Below are 23,198 nucleotides of genomic sequence, written 5' to 3'. Positions count from 1 at the left end.
GTCTTGTACCACTACAAGGAAGAGCATGGAAACAAATCACTCTCAACTGGACAAGGAAATAAGACAAAGGCTCAGGAAATTAGTTGTGGCAAGAGGTCTAAAACACCCAAGATGTTAAAGCTCAGTTGGTTGGACAGAGGACAAAGCTTTTGTTGACTTGCAGTGTGCATCTGAATACCTTTTGCTGAATTCTGCACATTTTTACTCACAGCACCAAAAATAATGAAATTGCATTCTACCTTTTAAGCTGTGAGTCACTTTGCTGAAGGGTCACTGCCCAGACAGTCTGAATGTGCCCAGCAGACAGAGAATACCAAAAGGGAGTAGAAATTTACATCATGTCTGTGTCGTGACAAAGGAAAATGTAAAGATAGCAACTTCTCAGGGGGTTGTTATTAGGATCCTTTCAATCTGTGCCAAAAGAACATTATTCAGGATTCATACTGCGATGTGGCTTGTGACTGACAAAATCCTTAGTCCTCAATGTGTCTACTCATCATCTGGAAGAAGCTGTATCCCATTGCTGCATGCCTTTATAAAAAGGCTGAGAGAGGAAAAAGTTGAGAAGACTATGGAAAGGTCTGCAAGGTGCAATGGAAAGATGGGAAGCCTCTAATAAGCTCCCACTTCCTATTTTGACCTGTGTGAATCATGCCATGCAATGCTGAGTTTGTGTGCGCTCAGGGAAGGGAAGGGAGGACATGCAGGAATTTCTGCTTTAATCTGTCACCTAGCCCCATTAGAGAGCCAGGATCAATTGCCTTCCCAGAATTTGCCACAGTCTGACTAGGATGGCATCAGAGCAGTGGAAAATAGGTGCTTGGAGAGAGATGGGCTGTTCAGCTGCTTTTCCATGAAACTGTGAGCTTGGCAGCACAGCAGGCCTCATCCTTGTCACACAGAGCCTCCTGCATCCCCTGCTCCTGTAGGGACCATCAGGACATTAAATGTGTGTCTGCTCCACATGGCTGTGGGTCAGCTCAGCCTGAAACAGAAAAAACCCTGCATTAGGGCTCCTCAGAAAGCTCTTTTCCTGCAGAATCTGATGCTCAGGGAGTTGTTTTGCTTCTTGGGACAGGCCATAGCTGTGTAAGGAGGCTGACTAGAGAGGCTGCTGCTCCTCTTACCCCTTTCTTTGTATTTTCATTGAGCCTACACTGAAATGGACTTCACAGGTTTTCAGATATGCCCAATTTGTTCTCTTCTGTACCTGTGGGAGAGTATGCAATGTATTATCATCAGATAACAACCTATTAATGCATCCCACTATGTACTTCAGTAATTGTATCCAGTGATTCTGCTGGAGGAAAAAATTGAGTTAGTGCCTTCATTTGTGCTGTGAATATGATCCATCTTTTCTCCTGTGTCCAGGGCTCCAACTGCAATAATTAGCTGGCATAGACCATTTGTAAATTTGAAATGACTAAATTATGTGATCCTTTCTTTGCTTTATCTTTCAGCATATTTAGACAGGAAACATATGTCATCAGCTGTGGATGCAGCTTTAGGAAGAGATGACTCTGTCTTTCTATGCACTGTGGTGCAGAGATGTCTCGGTTACAGATGCTTTGGGCTTTGCAGGCCTTACTCTCCCAAAACTGGTGCTTTCTGAAAGCAGAGAATTCACCTTTGCTTATCACTGTTCTCTTTCTGACTGTGGTATGTATATACAAAGACCTTGACATAGGAATTTAATGATTTTATGTGCATCACAAAGCCAAAGCAAGCCTTCCATTCACCTCACCTTTCTCCTTTCCACTACTCTCTGTTTTGTGATATAACTGATGTGGTTAGGCTTATCTTATGGAAATGTTGAAGTGATTTTGTCCTTTTCAATCCTGTTTTCAGTTCCAGATAGAAGGGATATGTTGTTTCATGTGAAAATTTCTTGCTCACATGAGTAAGCCTGAAGCCCTGTTGTATGTCTCCAGTGGTACATTGGTGTTCATTACTGCTGGTTGGATTGCTTGTTTGTTTCTTTATTTTGCTTTTCCATTCAAAAGAAATGCTTTTGGAATCAGTGTCTGCCCAATGCCAGCTGGTCTGATCTAAACCCCCCTGTACATAAATCCTAAACCCTGTGTCTCACACTCTCTGCAGCTCTTTATGAAATACACATAATCAAAGAAAGGATCTACTCATATTTTAATATTTTACTATTTACATTACTATTCATTCTCAGTAGCCAAGGAAATGATATGTTTTTCTCTGTTGTTTTTTACATTTTTATGATGCACTAGAATTATAACTTTGATAGGCAGAAATGATATTATTTTGGGGGTAAATATCTTACCATTATTTTAGCTAGAGTTTAAAAGTTTTTAAATAAGTAATTTTGGACTACTTCTAAAATTGTACTTCATTTGTTAGGAATGTATGAAGAATAAGCATTTGAGACTGACTTTGTTTCCTAAATTTCAAAGCCAAATGGTTGTCTATTAGTTATGCTATACAGAATTTATACCTAAAAATCACAATTGTAATAATTAGGCTTTGTCTTCCCCATTTCTTTTCTGGGGAGATATACAGTAGCCTTCTGAGGTTCTTGAATTTTTAGCTGTTTCTTTCTACTGCATATAAATAACCTGAAGAAATTACTCTGTTTACATGCTCAGTAAAAAAAAAAAAAAAAAAGAAAGAAATTTTTAGCTGTCATGTAGCTTTGGTCTCTGGCTAGTTGTAGATATAAGAACATTCTGTATATAATGAAGTACCTGGAAAGTGCCAGCAGCTATTCAAAATGACTCTTCCTGAAATAGGCAACATAAAGGTCACACTTAAGATAATAAATATTCATGTAATTAGGTTATATCTAGCTACACAGAATACAATAGCACCAATCACCACAAGTGATTGAAATATTTTCATCAAATTCAGTGATGACTGAGAGATGAAGAGCACTGCCAAGTGGAACGTGTTTTTGGAATACTCCATGGGAGTTAAGAGTGACTGTTCAAACCATTGGGATCATTTAAATGTCTTTGCCAAACCCTTGCTTTTTTCTCTTTTGTATGGTGCAGTGTTCCTTGGCAAAGTCTGGGTCAAGTTGTTCCCATTCAGCAGCTTTTCACATCCTTTTTGTGTCAGAAAAATTGTCTGTACATGGCACAATGAAATAGAGAACTATTCTGGTCTTAGAGTTTTCATTACAGAAACAAGACATAAAGCAGTCTCAACTTTCTTTCCTTGTACACAGTGACACTACCTGTGTTCCCCTCTTTCCCTTTCTGTAAAAGTTAAGGCATTAGTGCCAGTATCTTTTTTAAGTTCTATTTAAAATTATTACTTTTGAATTCCTTCTGAAATTTGATCAGGATTCAGCACTCATCACCTCAAGTCTTAAACCATTTTTTCTCGTGTAACAGCGCACAGCAACATCTGTCCAAAAGATCTCTGGTTTGTAGCAGTGCTTGTTTCCAACCCATGGGTTACAAAACACAACATTATTATTATTCCCCACATGTGTTCATTTATCCTGCAGTGCCCTACAGCAGCTGGAGCTGCAGGCACAGCTCTGCACAAGGCACCTGCAGGGAGACGGGCACTCCCATGGGGTTCTCCCTGCATTTCCATGGAGGGAGAGCCTGAGCTTCAGCACTTGCAGTAACACAAGCTTTGCCTCACCCAGCTAGTTTGCTTATCAGCTTGCAGTGCAAAATCACAAGTATTTTATGGAAGAACAAATTCTAAGCAAGAAGCAGTCAGGCTCCCAGTAGTGTGCACGCTGCCCTGCCCTTTGGAAGTGGCCTCACCCAGCTGAAGGCTGTTTCCTTGCCTCAAACAGATAAAAAATCCTCCAGGGTCCAGGTGGCACAAAGGAAGTTTATAAAATTGCCTTTCACACACAAAACAACTGAGACATGGCACTTGTTCCACAAAGCACAGGGGCTGAGGGCTGTGCTGATCCAAGTGAAGGAACTGCAGTGGTTGAACTCCTGTCCCTGCTCAGGCAGAGCTGCCATCATTGCAGGGAGCAGGGGGGTCAAATGGAACCTTGAAAGGCTTGAGGAGTGCTGATCTGTGACTGGTTGTGCTTGTCTTAACACATGGCATTAATAAAAACAAAGGGTTTTGTTATATTGGACATGAATTTGCTCGATTTAAATGTTTCTCATCGGAGGCAATGAAAAACATTAAGTGAGGTAGAAAATTTTCATATTTACCCACCGAGAGTCTGTCATCTCTTTCAATTTCACGTTGTTCAACAATGCTGTTGAAAAAATTATAGTTTGTGCATCAAGGTGAGAGACTGTTGACTGATAAAATACTGAGCTATTCTTGTAGAGGAATTTCCATCTGTAACCGTGTTGAATTTCAGTTAAAATCAATTTATAGCTCATTTCATTATTTTCTGCTTTCAGAAGTGTGACCCAGTGATTATTTCTTCTTTTCTAGTCTTTGTTTAGTTTCTTAAAAGCAAAACAAAATAAGAAACCATGCATCAATGTGCATATTTAATTCAAAGACTGCTCCTGCTTGGCCAAAGCTACTAGAGCACAAAATATACTAAGAAAAGATGTCTTTCTGTATTGTTCTCATGTTGAATCTTCATTAAGATTTCATCAAAAGTCCATTAAAATCTTCCTTGCTTAGTAACTGCAACAAGAGCTGTTCTTCCAGGGGCCCAGAAACTCTGAGGTTCTTGAGGGGCTCAGAATTCAAACTACTTAGGAAAAGTTGATCAGTGTTTATGCTCTTTTGTTTCTTTTTGTTTTCTCCCCTGTTTTTCCTGAATAACCTGACAAGTTACTTCTGTTACATTTTAGGTCGTACTTTGTTTGCAATATATATGCGCAATTATTTTTTTAGGCTCTCCTGAAAATGAGAAAACTGAGGTCTCAGGCAAAGAATTTTATTTTGTAATGGAAACCTAACTATCAGTTTTTACTTGATATTGGATATTTTGTACTTATGGAATGCAGTTCACAGAGAAAAGCAGGAGGTTGAGTGTTTGGAAATATTTCTTATATTATATATGGTAACTTTTAGAGTAGTATATGGAGTTAATAAACCGAGCAAGACTTGTGCAGTGAGCACAATAGGCTTTGGTTAGATGATGAATAAAACATTAATAATTAAAATTAATATATAGGGCATTTTTATCTCTATGGCAGGTATGAAATAAATTTTACAAAGCTGGAAAAAATAGTTGTATTTGAGAACAGAAAATATGGTGTGGTTGAGTTCTGAGGTTCTTCATCCTGTCTGTCTTGTGGTATCCCAAGGTTCTGATTTCTAACTGGAGGTGTGAGAATGAGAATTTTGGGTCTTTAATCCAGCAGCTAAAAACCTGGCTGATTTTGAGAGCTATTAGTCATGCTCTGGGCTGTTTTGAAGTTCTATTCTTTATGCCAGTTTGCAAATTGTTCATCTGCATCTACCTTACCTCACTTGTCTGCCAGGCTGTCATGATGTCTTAATACAGACCAATAATTTAAAATTCATATAGGTAGAAGAAGGCACTCTGTAACCAAGCAAGAATTTAAGTTAAGAAAGGACAGTGTTGTTGGACACAATAAAATTATGTCAAATAGAAGGAAGACGGTTTTTGTCCATGAATAGAGAAATCTTTCAGCACTGCTTCTGACTATGCATGGACATCTCTTTCAAAAGGAATTAAATAATGATAATCCATTGGTTTTAATGCAGTGTTTGCTTTCTAAAGAAAACATCAAGAAGGCAAACATTTGCAGAGAGAAAAAATGTTTTACCTCTGCTACAAAGAAGATCTGAGTGGAATGTTTAGTTCAGACAGAAGGCACCAGCTAATAACACAAATAATCAAAGGATACTCTCTTGTAGGTGTTCAGTTAACCAGTCTATGAATATCTCTTTAAATAGATCTCTGCTTTGTTGAGCTTTTGCTTTTTGATGGTGGTGGTGTGCTAATGAGAGCTAGCTGCAGGGAAGGGTTCTGAGGGAAGGAGGAGTATTGGGGAGCACACTTTTCATCATGTAGATAGCTTTTACTGCATGCAGCAATTAAAACTGCTTTAGTCTGGAGGTTAAAAAGAAGAAAAAATACCCCAAAACCTTCAGCTTGCCATCATGTTTCAAGGGGCCCAAGAGAAAAAAAGGCTTCTTCTATTTCACATGAAGCTTCTAAATCCAGTCCTTTGGGGTTCGAACAGTCTGAGTTATTATAAAATCAAAACCCAATGCTTTTACTGCAGAAGAGGTAAACAATATTGGGACAGATATTAATCCTATAACTCGAGTGCTAAATGACTTCTGGTTTTGGCATGTTTAGATATGGCAAACATTTAAGAAATAAGCACTGCCAAGGTCTAATTATTGCAAACTAATTACAGCTGTTGAAGTTGAAGCTCAGGAAGTGTGAAGTGCCTTCAAGAATTGCAATTCCCTGGGGATGTGATTAGCTCACAGTCTCCACCCTGGTAGTTCTGTTTGGAGCTCTCTTGTGTAAGTAAAGCAGACAGGATTGACAGATAAACCTTGGTTTTGTCTGAGTTTCAGATTTTCACAGGCTGATTCACCTGAGTAGAAAACCTATGAACCAGTACAAGAGTAGGGGCTTGTGTAGAAACTTGTAGACAAATTTTAGCTATTTACCTGGAAAGTGGGATACAATATTCTGCAGTTTTATTTACAGAAATGTCCGACAGTGGTTGTGCTCACTCCTTGGCTGGTAGAACAGAAGGGCACTAGCCTTTTAATGCAAGCCTGTGCTTCTGCCTGTGTGAACTAAGTATTGACCTGTCTCTTTGTGTATAATAATCTTGTGCAGATGCTTGATGTGCCTGTGGACTGGAGTTTGCCAGCACTTGCCCTGGGGTTTTGTATTTCTGTGGGGGTTTTGGACTGGTTTTTAAGTTGCAGTATTTTAGCATACAGTAAAAGAACATTCAGGGTGAGGACAGAATAGAACTGTGCTATTTAACCTTTCAAACTTACTCTTTAAACTGTTACAGGGTCAGGAAACTTCTGAGCTGAAGGCTCCTGACATGGGACACTGATTGCCCATTTGAATTACTGATCACAAAGCCTCTGCATCCTGAGAAGAATTTACCCCAGCACAGTTACATGTGCTAAACGTGTACAGACTCTTCTAATCTTCTGCCTAGAAGGAGGAGATATTTGCAATAAAGCAAATTACTAGTACTTTATATAGAAGGGATTAAAAGACATAATTAGAGGAAGGTAGGGGAATTCAGAGGTGATAGGAGACTGGAATTTCTCTTTCATTGCACTAGGAGCTGGTTGAATTTTTTCTCCTTGTTGCTAGCCTTGCAATTAGGTGAGATTGAACATGAGCTTAGAAAAGCTTGAGAGCAATTCTTTACCAAGCTGGAATTTAGACTATCTGCTGGCTGAGTTGGAAGAGCAGTGTAGGAGAAGAATGGGTCTGTGGTTAGAGAAAAATAAAGAGGACTGTGGCAGGGATAAAGATAACAATCTCCCTTATCTGGCTTTTCAGTTTTTCAAGATGTTTTCTATTGGTTAAGCAAGACGATCTATCAGATTTCACAGCTTATTAGAAAAATCCCTCAGGGCTTTTTGCTTGCTGCACAGTGCGAATGTGCTTTAGAGATGTTAACTATCTTGGTTTTGGTTTTATTGGGGCTCATGTAGTAGCCTGTATTCCCCATGTGCAAGATGGTAAATAAAGCCTTGTGCAAATCAAGAATTTATAAATAAGGTGACTCAGGATTAGGTTCTACCCGAAGTTTTCTGTTCTGGGTGACCATTAGTGCAAAGCATGCCATGAAACTGGTATAAAGGGCCATCTCTGGCCATTCAGCTGAATACAAAATTGACAAAGGCAGAGGGATTGTCTTAATACCAAGAGCTGAATCAAGGTTTAACTGCTCTTTTAACTATATCTGAGGATAAAAATAGGACTAACTGCTGGAAATACTAGTTTGCTAACACAGGCTCAGCCCTTTTTTGAGTCTACAGAAACACCATCTTACTCAGACTTCAGAAAATAATTATATCTATAACCTTCTGGAAATAGTATCTAAAATCTAGCCTAGTCTAAAAAGGCTGCTTTAGGCTTGCTGAGATCAATAAAATATATATTAAACAAAATATTACCTGTAATCTGAATATGTTAGGGAAAGCTGAATCTTTTTTCTTTATTTTTTTCTTAGTTTGATTAGGTGGTAGAGGTCTGAACCCAGCAGCTGCAGCAATGTTTGATTTATATTGGCAGTGTTATTTCTGCATGAAAGAGGTGGCTGTATTCTCTGGGGGCTGGGAGATGCTGTGTTTGTGATGTAACAGATGCATGGTAGATATTAAGCCTCCTAGCTCTGTATCTGTGCTTCTGGAAGAAGCATATTAAGAAACAAGGGTTGGAAAAAGCTTCACGGATCAACAAATCATGCTGGTATTGCTGTTCCATAAACTTCAAATCAAACTTTACTTTAGTTAGGATTTTTGTCTTAGCTGCTGTACTTGGAAAACTATTCATGAATGTTATTGTTCTGAAGGGTAGAAACCTTCTGGTTTCCAGTCTGAGAGAATTCAGTTTATATGCATTTCTTCATCTACCTACTTTAACCTTTAGCTTAAATTATTCTTTTAAATACCTAATCTTTATCCTGAAGTGCACTTATAGAGAACAGTCATACCCTCTGATGAGCTGTTCTTTCTTCTCCTGTAATAGTCTCCTCATTCTTCTGCCAGCAGCTTTTTTTCCTTTTGCATGTTTCAGTCTCACTTAACTTTTAAAAGTATGAATAACATAATAATGACAAAGATTAATGTTTTTCAGTCTCTCCTGGAAATGCCTGTTTCGATTGTCTCTAACTGCTCATTTACTTTTCTCACAATTTTATCCCATTGGTGGCTCATCCTGTGACTGGTGACTAATATGCCCGGGTTTCTTTGTGACATCTACAATTGATGAGCTTACAGCTCCTAGCAAAATTCCCTTTTATTAGTCCTCTGGTGAGCTGAAAGGCATCGAGAGCTGAATATATAAGAGTTGGCCCTGTCATGTTAGTGACCTAGATAATGTTCTTAATTTTGCTTGCAGCAACTTTGTTGGACTTCTCAGTCACTTTACTTGTAAATCTAGGGGGAAGAAAAGCATCATGGTTGTCTGTTTTCTTAGCTGTGGATGAGGTTAGTGAATTGCATTTTAAAGAAATAAACTACAAAGTCAGGACCTCCAGAGCTGCAGCATCTTTAAAGTGAATTACTGTGCAAGTGTCACACCTGTCATAGTCACACCTGGAAGTGTCATATGCCTTGGATGAGGTGTGTGGCTCATAAGAACCCTGGAGGTGCTGCAAAGGAGGAATTAAAGGCTTCTGAAGCCTCCCACAGAGGTGGCCACTTTGACTCTTTTACAACCAAGTGTGAGCATCTTCTACATTTCAAGGAAATTTGAAGGTTTTAATTACCACAGTTTATGAAGGTTTGTGACTGAGGACAAAGTATTATTCATTTGGTGTCTATCTTCCAATGAAACATGAAGATAAATAGAGATATTAGCCTCTGGGTATTGTTGGTTGTTCCAGTACCCTTTGAACTTGTGAAGAATGGGGAAAATGTGAACTGATGAATATTAATGAGTTTGGCCTATGTTCCTCTCGGATATGGGGAGGCACAGCAACTGGAGTAGGAAAGAAGAGGCAGCTGATGGGCAAGAACAATTATAAAGGTGTTAAAAACGTGAGATCTGTGAAAAAGTCCCTTTATATTTAAATTAGTTTTTCAGCAATGTTTTAGCATGCTCTTACCTATATCACCTTCAGCTGGGGCAGCAGTGCAAATTCAGTCATGTTTCCACAAACTTCACCTAAGGCCTTTGTGAATTTTCATTAGCTGAGAATTCCCTGTGCTGTGCTGCACTGTATCTGCCCTATAACTTAGGAACACAAGGGACAACAATGATTGAACACTATTTATTTAACATATTATTGGTAGTTACCTTAATTCCCCAGAATATTACATCCCACTACTTAGCAGGCATTTGTACACTGCTGTATATTTAACAGAGCTTCAGGTTATAATTTCAACAATAAAGTGCACAGCTGGGTGGCACAGGGAAGGAAGTGATTGCCAACCAGAGTGTGATTCAAGTGTTTGTTGGTTTGGTTTTTAATAAAATATTCAAGGTCAGAACCATTTCATTTTTTAAAGGAGTAGCAGAGTATCTAAGGACTCCAGGTAGAAGATCAGGCATTTCTAAAGACTGAACCTGGTGAAATTAACCATTTCTTGTGCTAATGCCATCTGTCTCAGTTTAGAGAGAAGTTCAGGAGAGGAATATTCTGGAACGAGTGTTTCCTCTAACAAAAGAGGTTCCAAAAATCCCTTTCTGCAAATGAGAAAATTAATACTAGTGGATATGACAGTGAAAAAAACCCAACTGCTTATTGACAAAGTGCCCACGTGGCATGGGAAAAATGGCAAGGGCTTTTGTCTCAGGGAATTAAAAAACAAAGGTTTGCCTATCAGCTGGGGAAAAAAACCAGATGGGAACATGGTGAATCTCTGATGTTTGTCTCCACAGCCGGTGAAGCTGGTGGATTTAGGGTCCTTTCTTTGGCTGGGTTGGAAGTTCCGAGGTCTGGGGCTGGGATGGAGGAGCCACTCAGCTCCCCAGGGCTTCCCCTCTTCCCCTGTGGATATCCTCTCTGGCCTTGGACCAAACCAAACCAGACAGCTCAGGAAATAAAGGCCTCAAAGGATTCTTGCCATGGTCTCGAGGGCCAGGGAAAGGGAGAAAAACTTCTTGCCTGAGCTAAGAAATACCCAAGCTAGCTAAGCAACAGAGAGCCCAGCCTGCCTGGCCCCATGGAGGGAGGTGGGTTTGAAAAAGCCCCCGCCAGAGCCCCAAGGCTCCTCCTGACCCACCCCCAAGCAGAGCAACCATCTCTGGGCATAGAGCAAACCACAAGGGAATAGAAAACCTCAAGCCACCATCTTCAGTGTCCCTTGATGTGTCCACACCCTGGCAAACTTCTGACTGCCCTGGTACCTTGGATCTGGCACGAGGCTACTTAGCTTAAAGGTTTATATGCATGTTCTGGAAACACTTCCCTTCATTTCTGCAACGTAGTCAACCCTCAAGCAAATGTAATTACAGTTAAAATTATGATTGGGAATTATCTTTCTAGCAAGTAATTTACTTTGCTCAAGATCAGCGCAATTAAACTCTGGTTGCAGGAAAACATATCAAACCCCCCTTTTTCCAGCTCTCTTTTATTTTCTTTCAGAATTTTACATATAAATCAGCTACCCCAGTTGGTATCAGCTGAGCCTCTGTATTCTTTCCATTTTTTATGATTATTTTGAAATTGAGCAACAGGAACAATGGTTTGGGTGGTTTTGGACAGAGTGTGAGTTTTGGAACACTCAAACAACAGAATTCTTTATTCCTTTGCTGAGAACAATACCATGGAGAACTTCTTGGCAATATGAATGGGGTTTTCCCTCTTCTGTGTGAAATATGGTGAAATATCTGGCACAAATAGGGCAGTCCAATATTTCCAGTACTGTGGACAGATGCTAGTTTTGGATAACCTCCAATAAACCACTCTCAGGAGTCACATATGTAATTCTTGAAACAGACAATTACAGCAAGTAAGCCACAGTCTATCAATTAAATCTTGATGAGTTGTTCAAGAAAATCCTTCATACAGAATGTTCTTTTGGTTGTTAGCTGAAAGGATAATTTTTCTCTGTTTAATTAAGTCAAATACATGTGTTACTTAGGAATAATGCTAAGTATTAATTTATTTTCCTTTCTCATTTTAATTATAGTGTGTGCAGAAGCTTATAAAAATACCGAATAAACTTTTCCCTCCCTGCTCTCAGGTCCTAAGAACAGAGAAAAATAGTAGGTACTTTAAGTGAGTTGGGTCAGAGTCACATCCTGAGGAAAACCTCATAGCCATTAATATGTAAATAGACATAAGTAGACTTAGATGAATTTGCTCTAAGAAAAGGAAAAAAGGAATGGAGAATTATAAGGGTCTCCTGTACTATTTTATTTTGCCTCTTGTTTTGCACTAAAGCTAAGCTCCAGTTTTACTAAAGAACACACTGACCAGCCTGTATTGTGAAACAGATGATGTTTCATGCTGTTTCATGCTCCATGATGTTCCTTGCTATTTCTTGCATGCCAAGTTTCAGGTCTCCTCTTTGGGCCTCTGTCTAAGATCAGTTTCCCCATTCCTTGAAAAGCTGCTGTAAATATACTTCTAACAAATGTACAATCTATCTGGCTGTAGGGAACATCATCCCAAGAATATTGATTTACTTTTGAGAATAGACAATGTTAGAAGTATGCCACTATGCCTTACTGCATCGTCATGCTTACATGAGACATGAAAAATTATTATTTATAGGGAAATTGCACAGTAGAAACTGTTCAGTACCACGCAGCCACTATGAATATTTCTGCTCTGTAAATCACCAACTGCAAATTACTCTTAATGACACTGATATAGCGTAGAAGGTAAAAATCTGGCATGATTTATGTAAAACTTGCAAGTGCTTATCATGTGTTAAAAACCACCAGATTTCTGTGTGACATCTTTATTTGAGCTGCAAACTTTATTTCAGTGTCGATAAAGGAGAATAATTTTTATTCCATACAAATTTAACATAAATTGCTGGTATGGAAACTTTTCACTCCTAGATTATTGTAGAGAAGTTGTCAGAGACCGAAATAGTCCGTGCCTCAAACATTAATATAAAAGAGTTCTGCCCATTATAGCAAAACTGTATAAAGAAGCTACAACCAAAGAAGCCTCTCTGAACATAGCTGACTGGAGCTTTGTGCTGTAAGTTAAGCTGCCTAGGTAACACTGTAGGATAGAATCAAATAGATCCTGGAGGGGATCAATGGAGTATCATTGGGATCCAAGGAGTGATGATATTTTCTTTATTCTGTCTCTGTCACTCTCTTTTTGTCCCCCCCACCCATTTTCTATTTTTCTTTCTTTCTCTCTCTCTCTCTTTCTCACTCTCATAGGTGGTATGAAATAAAATCCATACTATTGCCACTGGCATATGGTCTCATTTGCACCTTTATTCACACAGAGGCACTTCTGAGACCTTTATTAACCAGATGATGACACAAGTATATGAGAGCTGCAGAACAGGGAATGTTATGTGCTTACAGGTCTATGCACAATCTGTGAAGGAGTCAACTGCAGGAATTGTTGTGGAATTATTTCTTATTGCTCACCTGTTATAGTGTGTTTGTTAAGTTCATTTAATTCCTCTCCCATTTTATGTATCTGTTCCCCCCCATTTTGTGTAAAATGGTTCTGCCCTCCTCAGTTTTCCCGCCACAGCCCTGCCAGTTCTATTGTCAATCTTTTAGGTTATATAATTCCTCCTCCCCTTTTCCCCTTACATGTATGCTTTTTCTCCTCCCTGGGCCAAGTCAATCACGCCCCCACTCCACCTAGTATTCCAGAAGCTTCTCCTTGTTGCACTCACCATTCCTTGGAGTAAATTCCCCAGAGATGAGGCCTTGTGGTTCTGGTTCCTGATAAGCTGTTTGGAATGATACTGTCCTCAGGTGTGGGCTGGCACTTTTGGGCTGAGAGGAGAACTTTAGTTATGCCTGTCTGTACAAAAGGATAATGGAATAAAACAAGTTGGAAAGGACATTTTTCTCTATATCCGTCTGAATTAACTCAAAATACCTACTTGAACGTTTTATTCTCTTAATTTGACTTGAGGCAGATTGGTATCACTGCCTGCCTTTGAGGAGAGATAACAGAGTCTTGCAGGAGGACCACACTTCTTGGTAGGAATATGAGTTTTACTTATCACTTTTGCCCCTAAAATTTGTCACCAAGCTCCTCAAGAGCAGTTAAAATGTAGAGGCATCTGCAGTGCTATTGGGAAAATGCCATAGCAGCTGTCAGTGCACCAGAGGTTGTTTGTGTGACTGGAAGTTAGATTATTGTTACGTGGCAGTCATCAGGATACAATAAAAAAGGAATACAAATATTTTGTTAAAATGGGCAGGTGTTAAAAAAATTACAGCCTTAAAACAGCTCTCTGTTCTTCACTGAATTTAGAGGAAGGCTTCCATTAGTTTCACTATATGTGCACCTTGGTAAGAAAAGCCAAATTCCCTTGGCTGAGCTCTGTGAAGTCAGGCTGTGAAAAATTCTTCAACACAGGCACATTCAGAAGATCCTGAATATTTACAGGGAGTTTTCTTCACCTTTTGCATGTCCATCCCTCCACCTTACCACACCTTCTCATAGCTCAAGACAGAGTCCACTGAGCAGTGCTTCTCTTGCTGTACACCTTCATTGATATCTTTGGCCAAGTTGAAGTATTATTTATGGTATTAAATGTACCCTCCACACAATGTTTAAAGGATTTGGGGGTGATATTAATAATCATGAACACTCTGCTTTGCTAGTCACTAAGAGATTTTAGGATTATGCACTTTAATAATCTTTGCACAGTGGATTTTGACAAATATCAAACTGTAAAGCCTCTTTCTTCAGAAGCTGCCTATGTAATAGATTATTTACAGGTCACAGTTTTCTCTTGCTCTGTATTTTTCTGCTTGCCTCAACAATTCAGTATAATCAATTCACTCAACTCTTCAGGAAAAGAGAGTAGAAAATACTTCAAAGCATAACTCCTGCCTTTTCCAGATAGCCCTCTTTACACAGTGAATGGCTTTTATTGGTACATATTAATCAATACAGACTTTAAATCTGAATGGAGGTTACTCAGATGTTGCACAAGCTTTCTGAAGTCTCCCTTATGCCTAGGATTCATGTTTCTGTCTACAATCTCTCTGTTTTGATGGGAAGACCTTTTTTTTCATGTATGACTGAGAAGTTATGCATGTGTTTATATCAGTATTTTAAAATCTGATCCAATGTTAAGTGAATGGAAAGTGATGGAAGCTTTCCTTCCAGTGATGGGTTATATATGTGAACAGGAGGTGTTTAAAACTTTATATGGTTAAAACTATGTTTTCAGATTATGTTTTCCACTGCAGTCCTGATATATGAACTGTGGGAAATGCTGCAATGATTTCTACATGTGTGAAAACCAAGAAACGTCTGGGAATATGCATAAAAAAAAAATCTGACTTGGAAATGGGTACTTGACCACTTCCATAATTTAATGTCAGTCATGCAGAGTTTTTGGATTTACTGGTAAGATGATTTAATCATCCCAGTGTTCATGAATCTCACCTGTCTATGGATATTCTGTGAACTTAAGGGCTCCTGTAGCAGGAAGGGTGCCTATTATGAGAATTGTTTAATGTGCCATCTCATGGAAATGGAGCAGCATTCAATTAGTCCTGCATTACATCTGTGGAGGCAATGTTTGCACTGGCAATGTCTCCCTTTATGGCCTAAGATCAGAATTAAATCACAGGGGAAGACCCTTTTTTGTTAGACAATGATTAAGTGGCTGTCACAATTTCAGCAACATTCGATTCTGTAAACTGTATTGTAAAGGCCAGTGATGTTTTGGCCAAAAGAGGAAAAGTCAGTTTGAATCCAGTTTTGTATTTTCTGACTCCACAGGAAATTAGAATGTAGCTAATGTGAAATCCTTATTACCCTTGTTGGCTTAATTATAGTTTTAGGAAAATGGATACTTATTAAGCCACAATATTTGAATTCCATTATTTCAAATTTTGCATAAAAATTAAATCTAGTTATGGGGCAAAGAAAGAGAAGAGGTTTCTGTAAAGACAATAAGGTTGTTTTGGGTTTATATATATATATTTGAAAAATAAGATAATTGTATTTGCAGTTGACTAAGTGCAAATATTTTAGATTTGCAAAACACCTTTGAATCGCAGTGCAGATAGATGGACTCTTCCATTTCATTAGTATTCTGAGTGTCTGGGATGTGCCAGCTAAATGCAGCCATCCTTTGGGAGCTGGTTGTAGCCATAGCAACTGGGCTGCAGTCTCCAAGAGCCGCGTGGCTCAGGCATCCCTGCAGCTCGAGGTGCGCGCTCGTTCATCAACGCGCTGCTTAAGCACCACGGAGACGTCGCTCGCAGAGCAGCCTAAGGAAACTCGGGGTGGTTTGCGCTCAGTTTTATCTGGCTGGGGAATTTGCTGGTGGTTTGATAGCTCAAGCCTTGCCTGCTGTGGTGCCTCCCCAGGTGCCAGCACTGGGCAGCTCCAGTTCTAGTGGGAGCGCAGCAGAGCCGTGCGAGCCCTGCCAACCAGGCACTGGCTGTGGCACCTCTCAAACCTCTCGTGGCTGATGGAATCTCTGCAAATCTTTACAGGTCATCTCAGCGTGATCTGGGCGAGGCCCAAAGTACAGAGATGAGGCCCTGTGGTGACAAGGGAGCCATAAAACTGAGTAATAATTGAGTACCCAATTCCTTTGAATTCGCCTGGAAGTCCCAGCTTCTTTTTCTCATTTCTTATGATGAAGTCCAAAATTTAATCAAAAGTAACTTGCTGGAATTAACCATATAGGGTTTTCACCCTCAATTGGATCTCAACACCAGTGCTTACAAAAAGAGAAAAAGGAAATGGCAAAATAGTTATGGGCAACCAAAGAATGATGGCTGAAGGATTAGAATCATTGATGCCTTGTGAAGGCTGACATAGAACAGAGACTAGACAGAGCTAAAGAATAAGCTAGGGATTTATTAGGCCTCAACAGATCCACCTTGGGTAGCACAAGAGTCCAGGCAGGGCTACACCCCAGGTGAACCAAAATGGTCACAAAAATGGATGACGGGTCACAGGGTCTGTCACTTTTATAGGTTTTGGTCCATTTGCATATTGGAGTTAATTGTCCAATTATAGCTTTAGGTTATAAAGATCCATCTTGCTTGTTTTTCTCTCTTCAGTCCATGTTGTTTGTGCTCTTGGGCCTGAGATTTGGGTCATTTGTCCTTGTTCCTCAGCGAAAGAAGGAATTGTTTTGTCTCCCTGCTGTGTGAACAGAGCTCACCATCCCCTAATGTGAAGCCCAGACCCACACACTAAAGAAGCAAAGAACCTGAAAAATATAAAAGTTAAAACCTGAGACATCATCACAAAAAATCTTCATCTCTTAGTAAAAAAGAGATTTTATATCAATGAAAGTCAATATGCATCAGAAGTCTATACTAATGCAAAGACAAAGCCATAAAAATAATTTGCATTTCATGGAATGATGTGAACAAAATATTCTGCAAGCTGAAAAAATACCTCAAGTAATAATGACAAATTTGCCAAACAAAGGTGGTATGATTAAAAAAGGATAACTAATGCTGACTTATCTAATAAAGTTAGCTATGACAAATGCACAGCTGGTGAAAAATTAAAGGAAATTATGCAAAATAGATTTCATCCAAACATATTTATTTTGATATGAAAACCTTGTGTATTCTGAAAAATGTGATCGAGAGCATTGACAATTTGAATGTTTTGTTTTTCCAGGCCAAGTGTACTTTCTTTAAAATCCAAATCACTAAAAAAGTTATATATATGAGATAGATAAAATTCTTTGCATATTATATATACATACATACATACATACATACATATATATATATATATATATATACGTATGTAGTTGTGGCCCTGCATCTGTTAGAGGCTTACCCTTTAAATCTAGTAAAGTTGTTGTCAATTATCTTGAACCCAATTAGGTAGAAATTGTAGTCTCCAGAAAGAATTGAAAAATGAACAGCAGAGTGGAAAAAACATTTTCTATCCACTCCCTGAAAAGACTGCAATATGTTTTCCTTAAATATTTGCAAGACATTTAAATAACAGGATTAATTTAATTCTGAAGAATTGGTCCTTCCCAACAAAAGAATTTGTACTGTCCTTCTTCTTAAGATTCTGCTCAAGAAAAATTAAACCAATTTATATCAGCTTTAAATCCCAGAAGCATCATTAAAACAAGCATGCAAATCTGGTGACTTCTCCTTTTTGTTGGCATAATATGACTGGCTGAAGTTTGGGGGAGATTTGTGTAAGTTGCAAGAGTTGTGTTAAAGTTTCTCATTGAGTGAGAGATTTATTTTCCCCTAGACCAGGTACAAAATGATTCACAGCAATAATGTGGCTTTACAGCCCAATTTCTCCCAAAGTCTCCTTGCAAACTGTAAGGCTGCATTTATATCTGATTTAATCTTCTGGTGTAGTCCACCTTCTGTGGCTTAAGGCTGACTTAATAAAGGCTGTGAAAGTCTTATACCAGATTTCATTGGAAGCAATGTCATGTTACTACTTAATTCTAAACCTTGCTTGGCATATTAAATTATGTTGGCATTTAAAAAGTATCTCTATTTTCACTAAAATTGGTTTTCTAATAAATCACTCTAATTACCTTTTCTATCTTTTTTGTTTTTTTAATATTGTGTGCTGAGAAAACAGAAGTGTTAGTGTTAACAGCTGTTAAGTGGTTTATTTCATTAGAATGTAAGGCCTGAACAATTTTATTGAAACCACAGTGAAATGAAGATCAGTTAAACTGAAATCACATTTTTTATTTGAGTTTGATTAGATAAAGTAGACAATATTGTAAATAGTTTGATTTTGATTTTATTTCTGAAGGCAGATGCATTCTGTTGTTTTCAATATGGCTATTTCAGTGCCTGGGACAGATGTTGTGTAGGCACAGAAAGCTACACTTGCTGTTCCAGTGTCAGCATAATTATCCTTCAAGAAGACATTGTAGTTCTTTTAAAATAATTTCCATATATCTGCAGGAATCTGCAGAACTTCCCCTATCCTTCAGATTTATAAGAATAATCTTCTTTCAAAGTAAATCTTTTTGCTTATCTGTCTTTGGGTCAGTCTATTTTCTCTTGGTAGAAAATTTGTTTCCTAATGCAATTGTTAATGAATTAGCTGCTTTTAAGTAAGTTCTGTTTCACAGCTGTAGATGATTTCATATGTAGTAGATGACTGAGACTTTTTGAGCAGAATTCTTTCAAACCAACAAGTAGAATTCCAGGTCTGAAACTGAGTCTAGCCAATACTGCGCTGAATCTTAACAGGCATTTAAAAGCATGAGCAATAGTGTCTGTTTGGATGGCTGTGAGACAAGGTAATCTGTAAAATTCCCTTCTTCAGGATGTGGAGGCCCAAGGCAACCATAAAATGATCTGGAGGCCCTGAGCCAGAAAATCTTGGAATATAAGCCTAAATCTAACCCAGCGACTTTAGCAAAAAAAGGCAAGTCGTTTGCATTTATCCCAAGAAAATTTTATAGCATTTAGTATTATTCCATGGTTGATCAGTAAATGCTTTGCCACTTCTTGCTCCACCTCCTCATTGGTGTAAGCAACAATAAAACCCCACCTTCATCCTTCATCCCCATCTCCACACATGACAATCAGTTAAACAAACTTGCACAGTGCAAGGTGTCATCTGTCTAATTTACACATTAAGGTGATTTCTGAGGATGGCAGCTAAATGAGCGCAGGTGCTGTTGCTAGTGTTGTCAGCAGCTAGATAATTTGGAATTAAATCTGAGTTATCAGTAGTTCTATATCCCAACTCTCACTCACTGAAATAATGCTTGGACAGGATGTGTGGTAATCACATTTTTCCCTCAAGATATGTCGTGGCAATCTCATTTTCAGTTTTTGTCACAATCAGAACGTATCTCTCATAGTGCCTATCTTCAAGATGAAAATTAAGCATGTTTATTACAAATATTCTATGCAATATTAAGTAATTTTTATTAGACAAAATTTTACTCTCTGCACAGAAATAAGAAAATATTACAAAAAAATCCTCAAGTCCAGAAATGTCTTGGTAATATAAATTCTTACATTAAACACTAAAGTAAAAATACAGAAATAAAGAAAATGTAGGGCTATCCTCTGTTTTAAGACTATTACTTCTGTTATTTCATTATCATAGATATCAGGTTAAATTAGCAGAATATTGCCTTTACTCTTTGGAACTCCCACAGGTCTTAGATTACCTTCAGAGATGAGGATCTTATTCCCTTAATTTCCCGTAGAAATTATTTAAACAGCCACAGAATAATGCTTTGAATTCTCAATAAGTTTCTAATTTCTGGTTTTGCTTGCTGATTATGCTTGCTGTTGCGCTGTTTTTTTTTCCTGAGGAGTCGCAATCTAAACTGAATTCTGACATTCTTTCACTACCACAGACATGTTTACAACTGTTGCCTAATGAAATCTGGGACAAAATATGAAGAAAATTAATTATCCACTAATGTGAACTATCTGCAGCTAATTCAAATTACTTCTTTCATCAGTTCCCAGACCTTCTAAAGAACAAATACTAATTTTTCTAGACATCAGGTGTCTAGCACGAAAGGCTTTCTAATTAATTAGTCCTTTCTTTAATGTTTACATCTGAGATAATTAAAGAATAATGTCATAAAGGATGTCCAGGAAGATGAAGAGGTTTTCTAAAGCAGTATTTTTGCAGACAGTAACATAAATTGGAGAGTTTTCTGCACACCTTTGCTTGAAATGATTCCCTTTTACTTTTATGTAAAGGAATTCACAGCCGTGAGATGTTAAAATGCTGATCAGAGGTGTGTCATTACAGCAAATAAAGCCTTTCTCTTGGTGTAAATGCTGTAGGATATATTCAGATTCTTTTATTTATACCTTCAAATACTGTTGGAGTAGCATTTCTATTGGAGTAGCATTTCTAAACACCGTTCTGTTTACCAGAAAACGCCGTGAGGAGTTTCAGTGTGTGGTGCTGCCTCCAAGGCCAGCGAGCACAGACTGGTCCTGCCAGTCTGGTTTGGTGCTGGGACTCTCCACTGCTGCTCTGAGCAGGGATAGGGGATGAATGAGCAGAGGCAGGCTGGAATGATGACATTTTTCCATATTTCCACAATGAAGATGTGCACAGGCATAAGCCCAGAGCCTGGAGACCATTCCCACTGTCACAGTGCTGCTGCAGCGCATCCACACTGCCCCAGGGGCTGCTGCCACTCTGTCCCGTTCACAGAATCTGTGTCCTGATCAGGCCAAGCAGTGAAAGATGCTTCTGGAGGTAAAAAATAATATAACTAAGGAAGAATGAAATGTTTAAGAACACAGAGATGCGAAGAGTAATAAAGAAGTACTTCTGCTTAAGGGAAATTTATTTTTAGAAGAATAATCTAAAAAATCATAATCAACTCTTATGACTGAAGATAATGAAACCACTAAAAAGTAATCACTGCCTAGGGAGGCAAAAATTAGGCTGTGTGAAATCAAAATAGGGTGTTTCTAATTGTCTTTGTGTTGCATGCCTGCATAAATTACATATTTTTTATGTTATATGATTTACTATTATCAAATTTTAGATAAAACCACAAAGAATATAATTTTAAATTCTGATTGTATATATGGTGAAAAGAGATGCTCAATTAATTAGGATGCTACTTTGAGTTATATGTATTAAAAAATAGCATTTTTTCCACTGGCAATAGCTATTTACAGCATATATAGATGACAGCACATTTGTAAGATTAATCAGTAAGGAGTTTCTTTGAAAACTACTTCAGGTTTCTATGATTGTTTGCATCACAATCTGAAATATGAAAAAAAAATCATCCTGTCATATTTTACAATGTTTATAGTTCTACAGAAGAAGGGAATTTTACTTTGTTTAATACTGTCAAGGAAGATTGTCCTATGGCTTAGTTATAGTTAAAGGTTTAGCTCTGGACTGATTGAACTGCAGAACCACTTTTACAAGATTGCCACTAATATTCTGACTTAGACTGCCCAACAGAGAACCTCAAGATAAAATTACGTTTGTTTTCATATTTGAATCTAAATTATCCTTCTAAAAAATCAGTTTTAAAGAATTAGTGAAATTTTCTCTGTATTCACTTAATAATTTTCTCATGCAGACTTACTATAGTAAAATTCTATAGTATAGGATGTTTGGTGCCTTGACATTTGGTGTTCCCATATTATCACTGATCTGGCACTGCCAGGAGTTATTACCTTCATCATTCCTTACTAAACCCCCCACCCAGGCAGTGATTACATTTCGGTGGTTTCACTGGCATCACTCACTTGATGTGCTGGATTTGCCTTTCCTCATCACTTTGGAGTAATCCCATTCTCCTCCCTCCATCAGCCTCCCTGTGCTCAACAGCCCATGGCACCCATTTGCAGCAGGGAGGAGGAGTAGCCTGCTCTGGGAATTGCAGAGTTTGGGCTCAGGAGTTCACCTGCAGGATCAGCCCTGCCATTTCTGCACAGCCTGGCCTGCACACAGCAAATATTGCATTACAATGCTGTCATTCCCAGGGAACTTAAAATAATGGAACCCTCTAAGCTGTTTGCAGTCAAAGCCATATGCTCTTAGCCAAAGGGTGGAATGTCATTGCTAGGGATGCTCAGAATGGGGTGATCAGGGAAAATTTAACATCAAATTAATAACGGAGGGGGGCTTGTTTGGGGTTAGGGTTGTTTTTGGTTTTTTTTTTAATTTTTTTATCTTCTTTGTTGCCTGGAGAACACAAAGTGAAATATTTTGGAGTCTGGATTGAAATCATATTACTTGGGAAGAGACTGCATTAAACCTCAAAGGAGCTAATGCCTTTAAAAGCATTGCTGAACTTTGCAGTTTGGCAAAATGTGCTTACTCACACACTTGAGTTAAAAAAGACAGCTAAAAATAGTTAATACAATCAGAATATGCATAAAATAACTTTAAGGTGTCAAGCTATCATCTCCGTTGGATGAGAGCTGAAATGGAAGCTAAAAATGTTAAAGGTCAGACTGTGATGCCTCTAATTTTGCAAGGTAACGTAGGTAAGCAGTTTTTGAACTTGGGGATTTGTCCCACCTATGTGTAGCTATATCAAAGTTAGTGTGCTAAGTCCAAGAAAATTGACTGAACTCTGGACAAACCAACTGAGATGTTTGCCTCATCCCAAGAGATGGAAATGAATGCAAGAAACTGCATAAAGTCAAATATGAAAGAATCACAGCCTAAATAGTTTTAACAGTGGAAAAATTCATTAACTCTAAGAATGTGCACAAAATTCTTGTCAGTCTATTGTCTTTTAGATGCAGAAATTTCCTGTAGGTAAGCAAGTGAGAGAACACCTGGGATTCCCAATGCAATGGTAATTCAGGAGCTGGAGCATCTGTGTCAGATGAGATGATCAGCATTCAAGTCGGGGGCCAAAGCACTTGTTAAATATTTACTTGTCTAGGTAGGAGGAGAAGCTTGGTACCAGAACACCTTTATTTTGTGTGAGTACCTTATCTGTTAAATGAATGACTATTCTGGATGGCAGAATCT

At 38.4% G+C, this 23,198-nt stretch overlaps 1 long non-coding RNA gene across 1 annotated transcript in view; it reads left to right on the top strand.

Annotated features, from left to right (window-relative positions):
- LOC102071637 (uncharacterized) overlaps nt 1-23,198 on the top strand; it is a 39,132-nt gene that overhangs the window by 5,794 nt on the left and 10,140 nt on the right. The window lies entirely within an intron of this gene.

This window comes from Zonotrichia albicollis, chromosome 15 (assembly GCF_047830755.1).
Source record: "Zonotrichia albicollis isolate bZonAlb1 chromosome 15, bZonAlb1.hap1, whole genome shotgun sequence".
Classification (NCBI taxonomy): domain Eukaryota; kingdom Metazoa; phylum Chordata; class Aves; order Passeriformes; family Passerellidae; genus Zonotrichia; species Zonotrichia albicollis.
The sequence above is the reverse complement of the archived record's forward strand: the minus strand, read 5'-3'. Positions and strand labels throughout refer to the sequence as shown.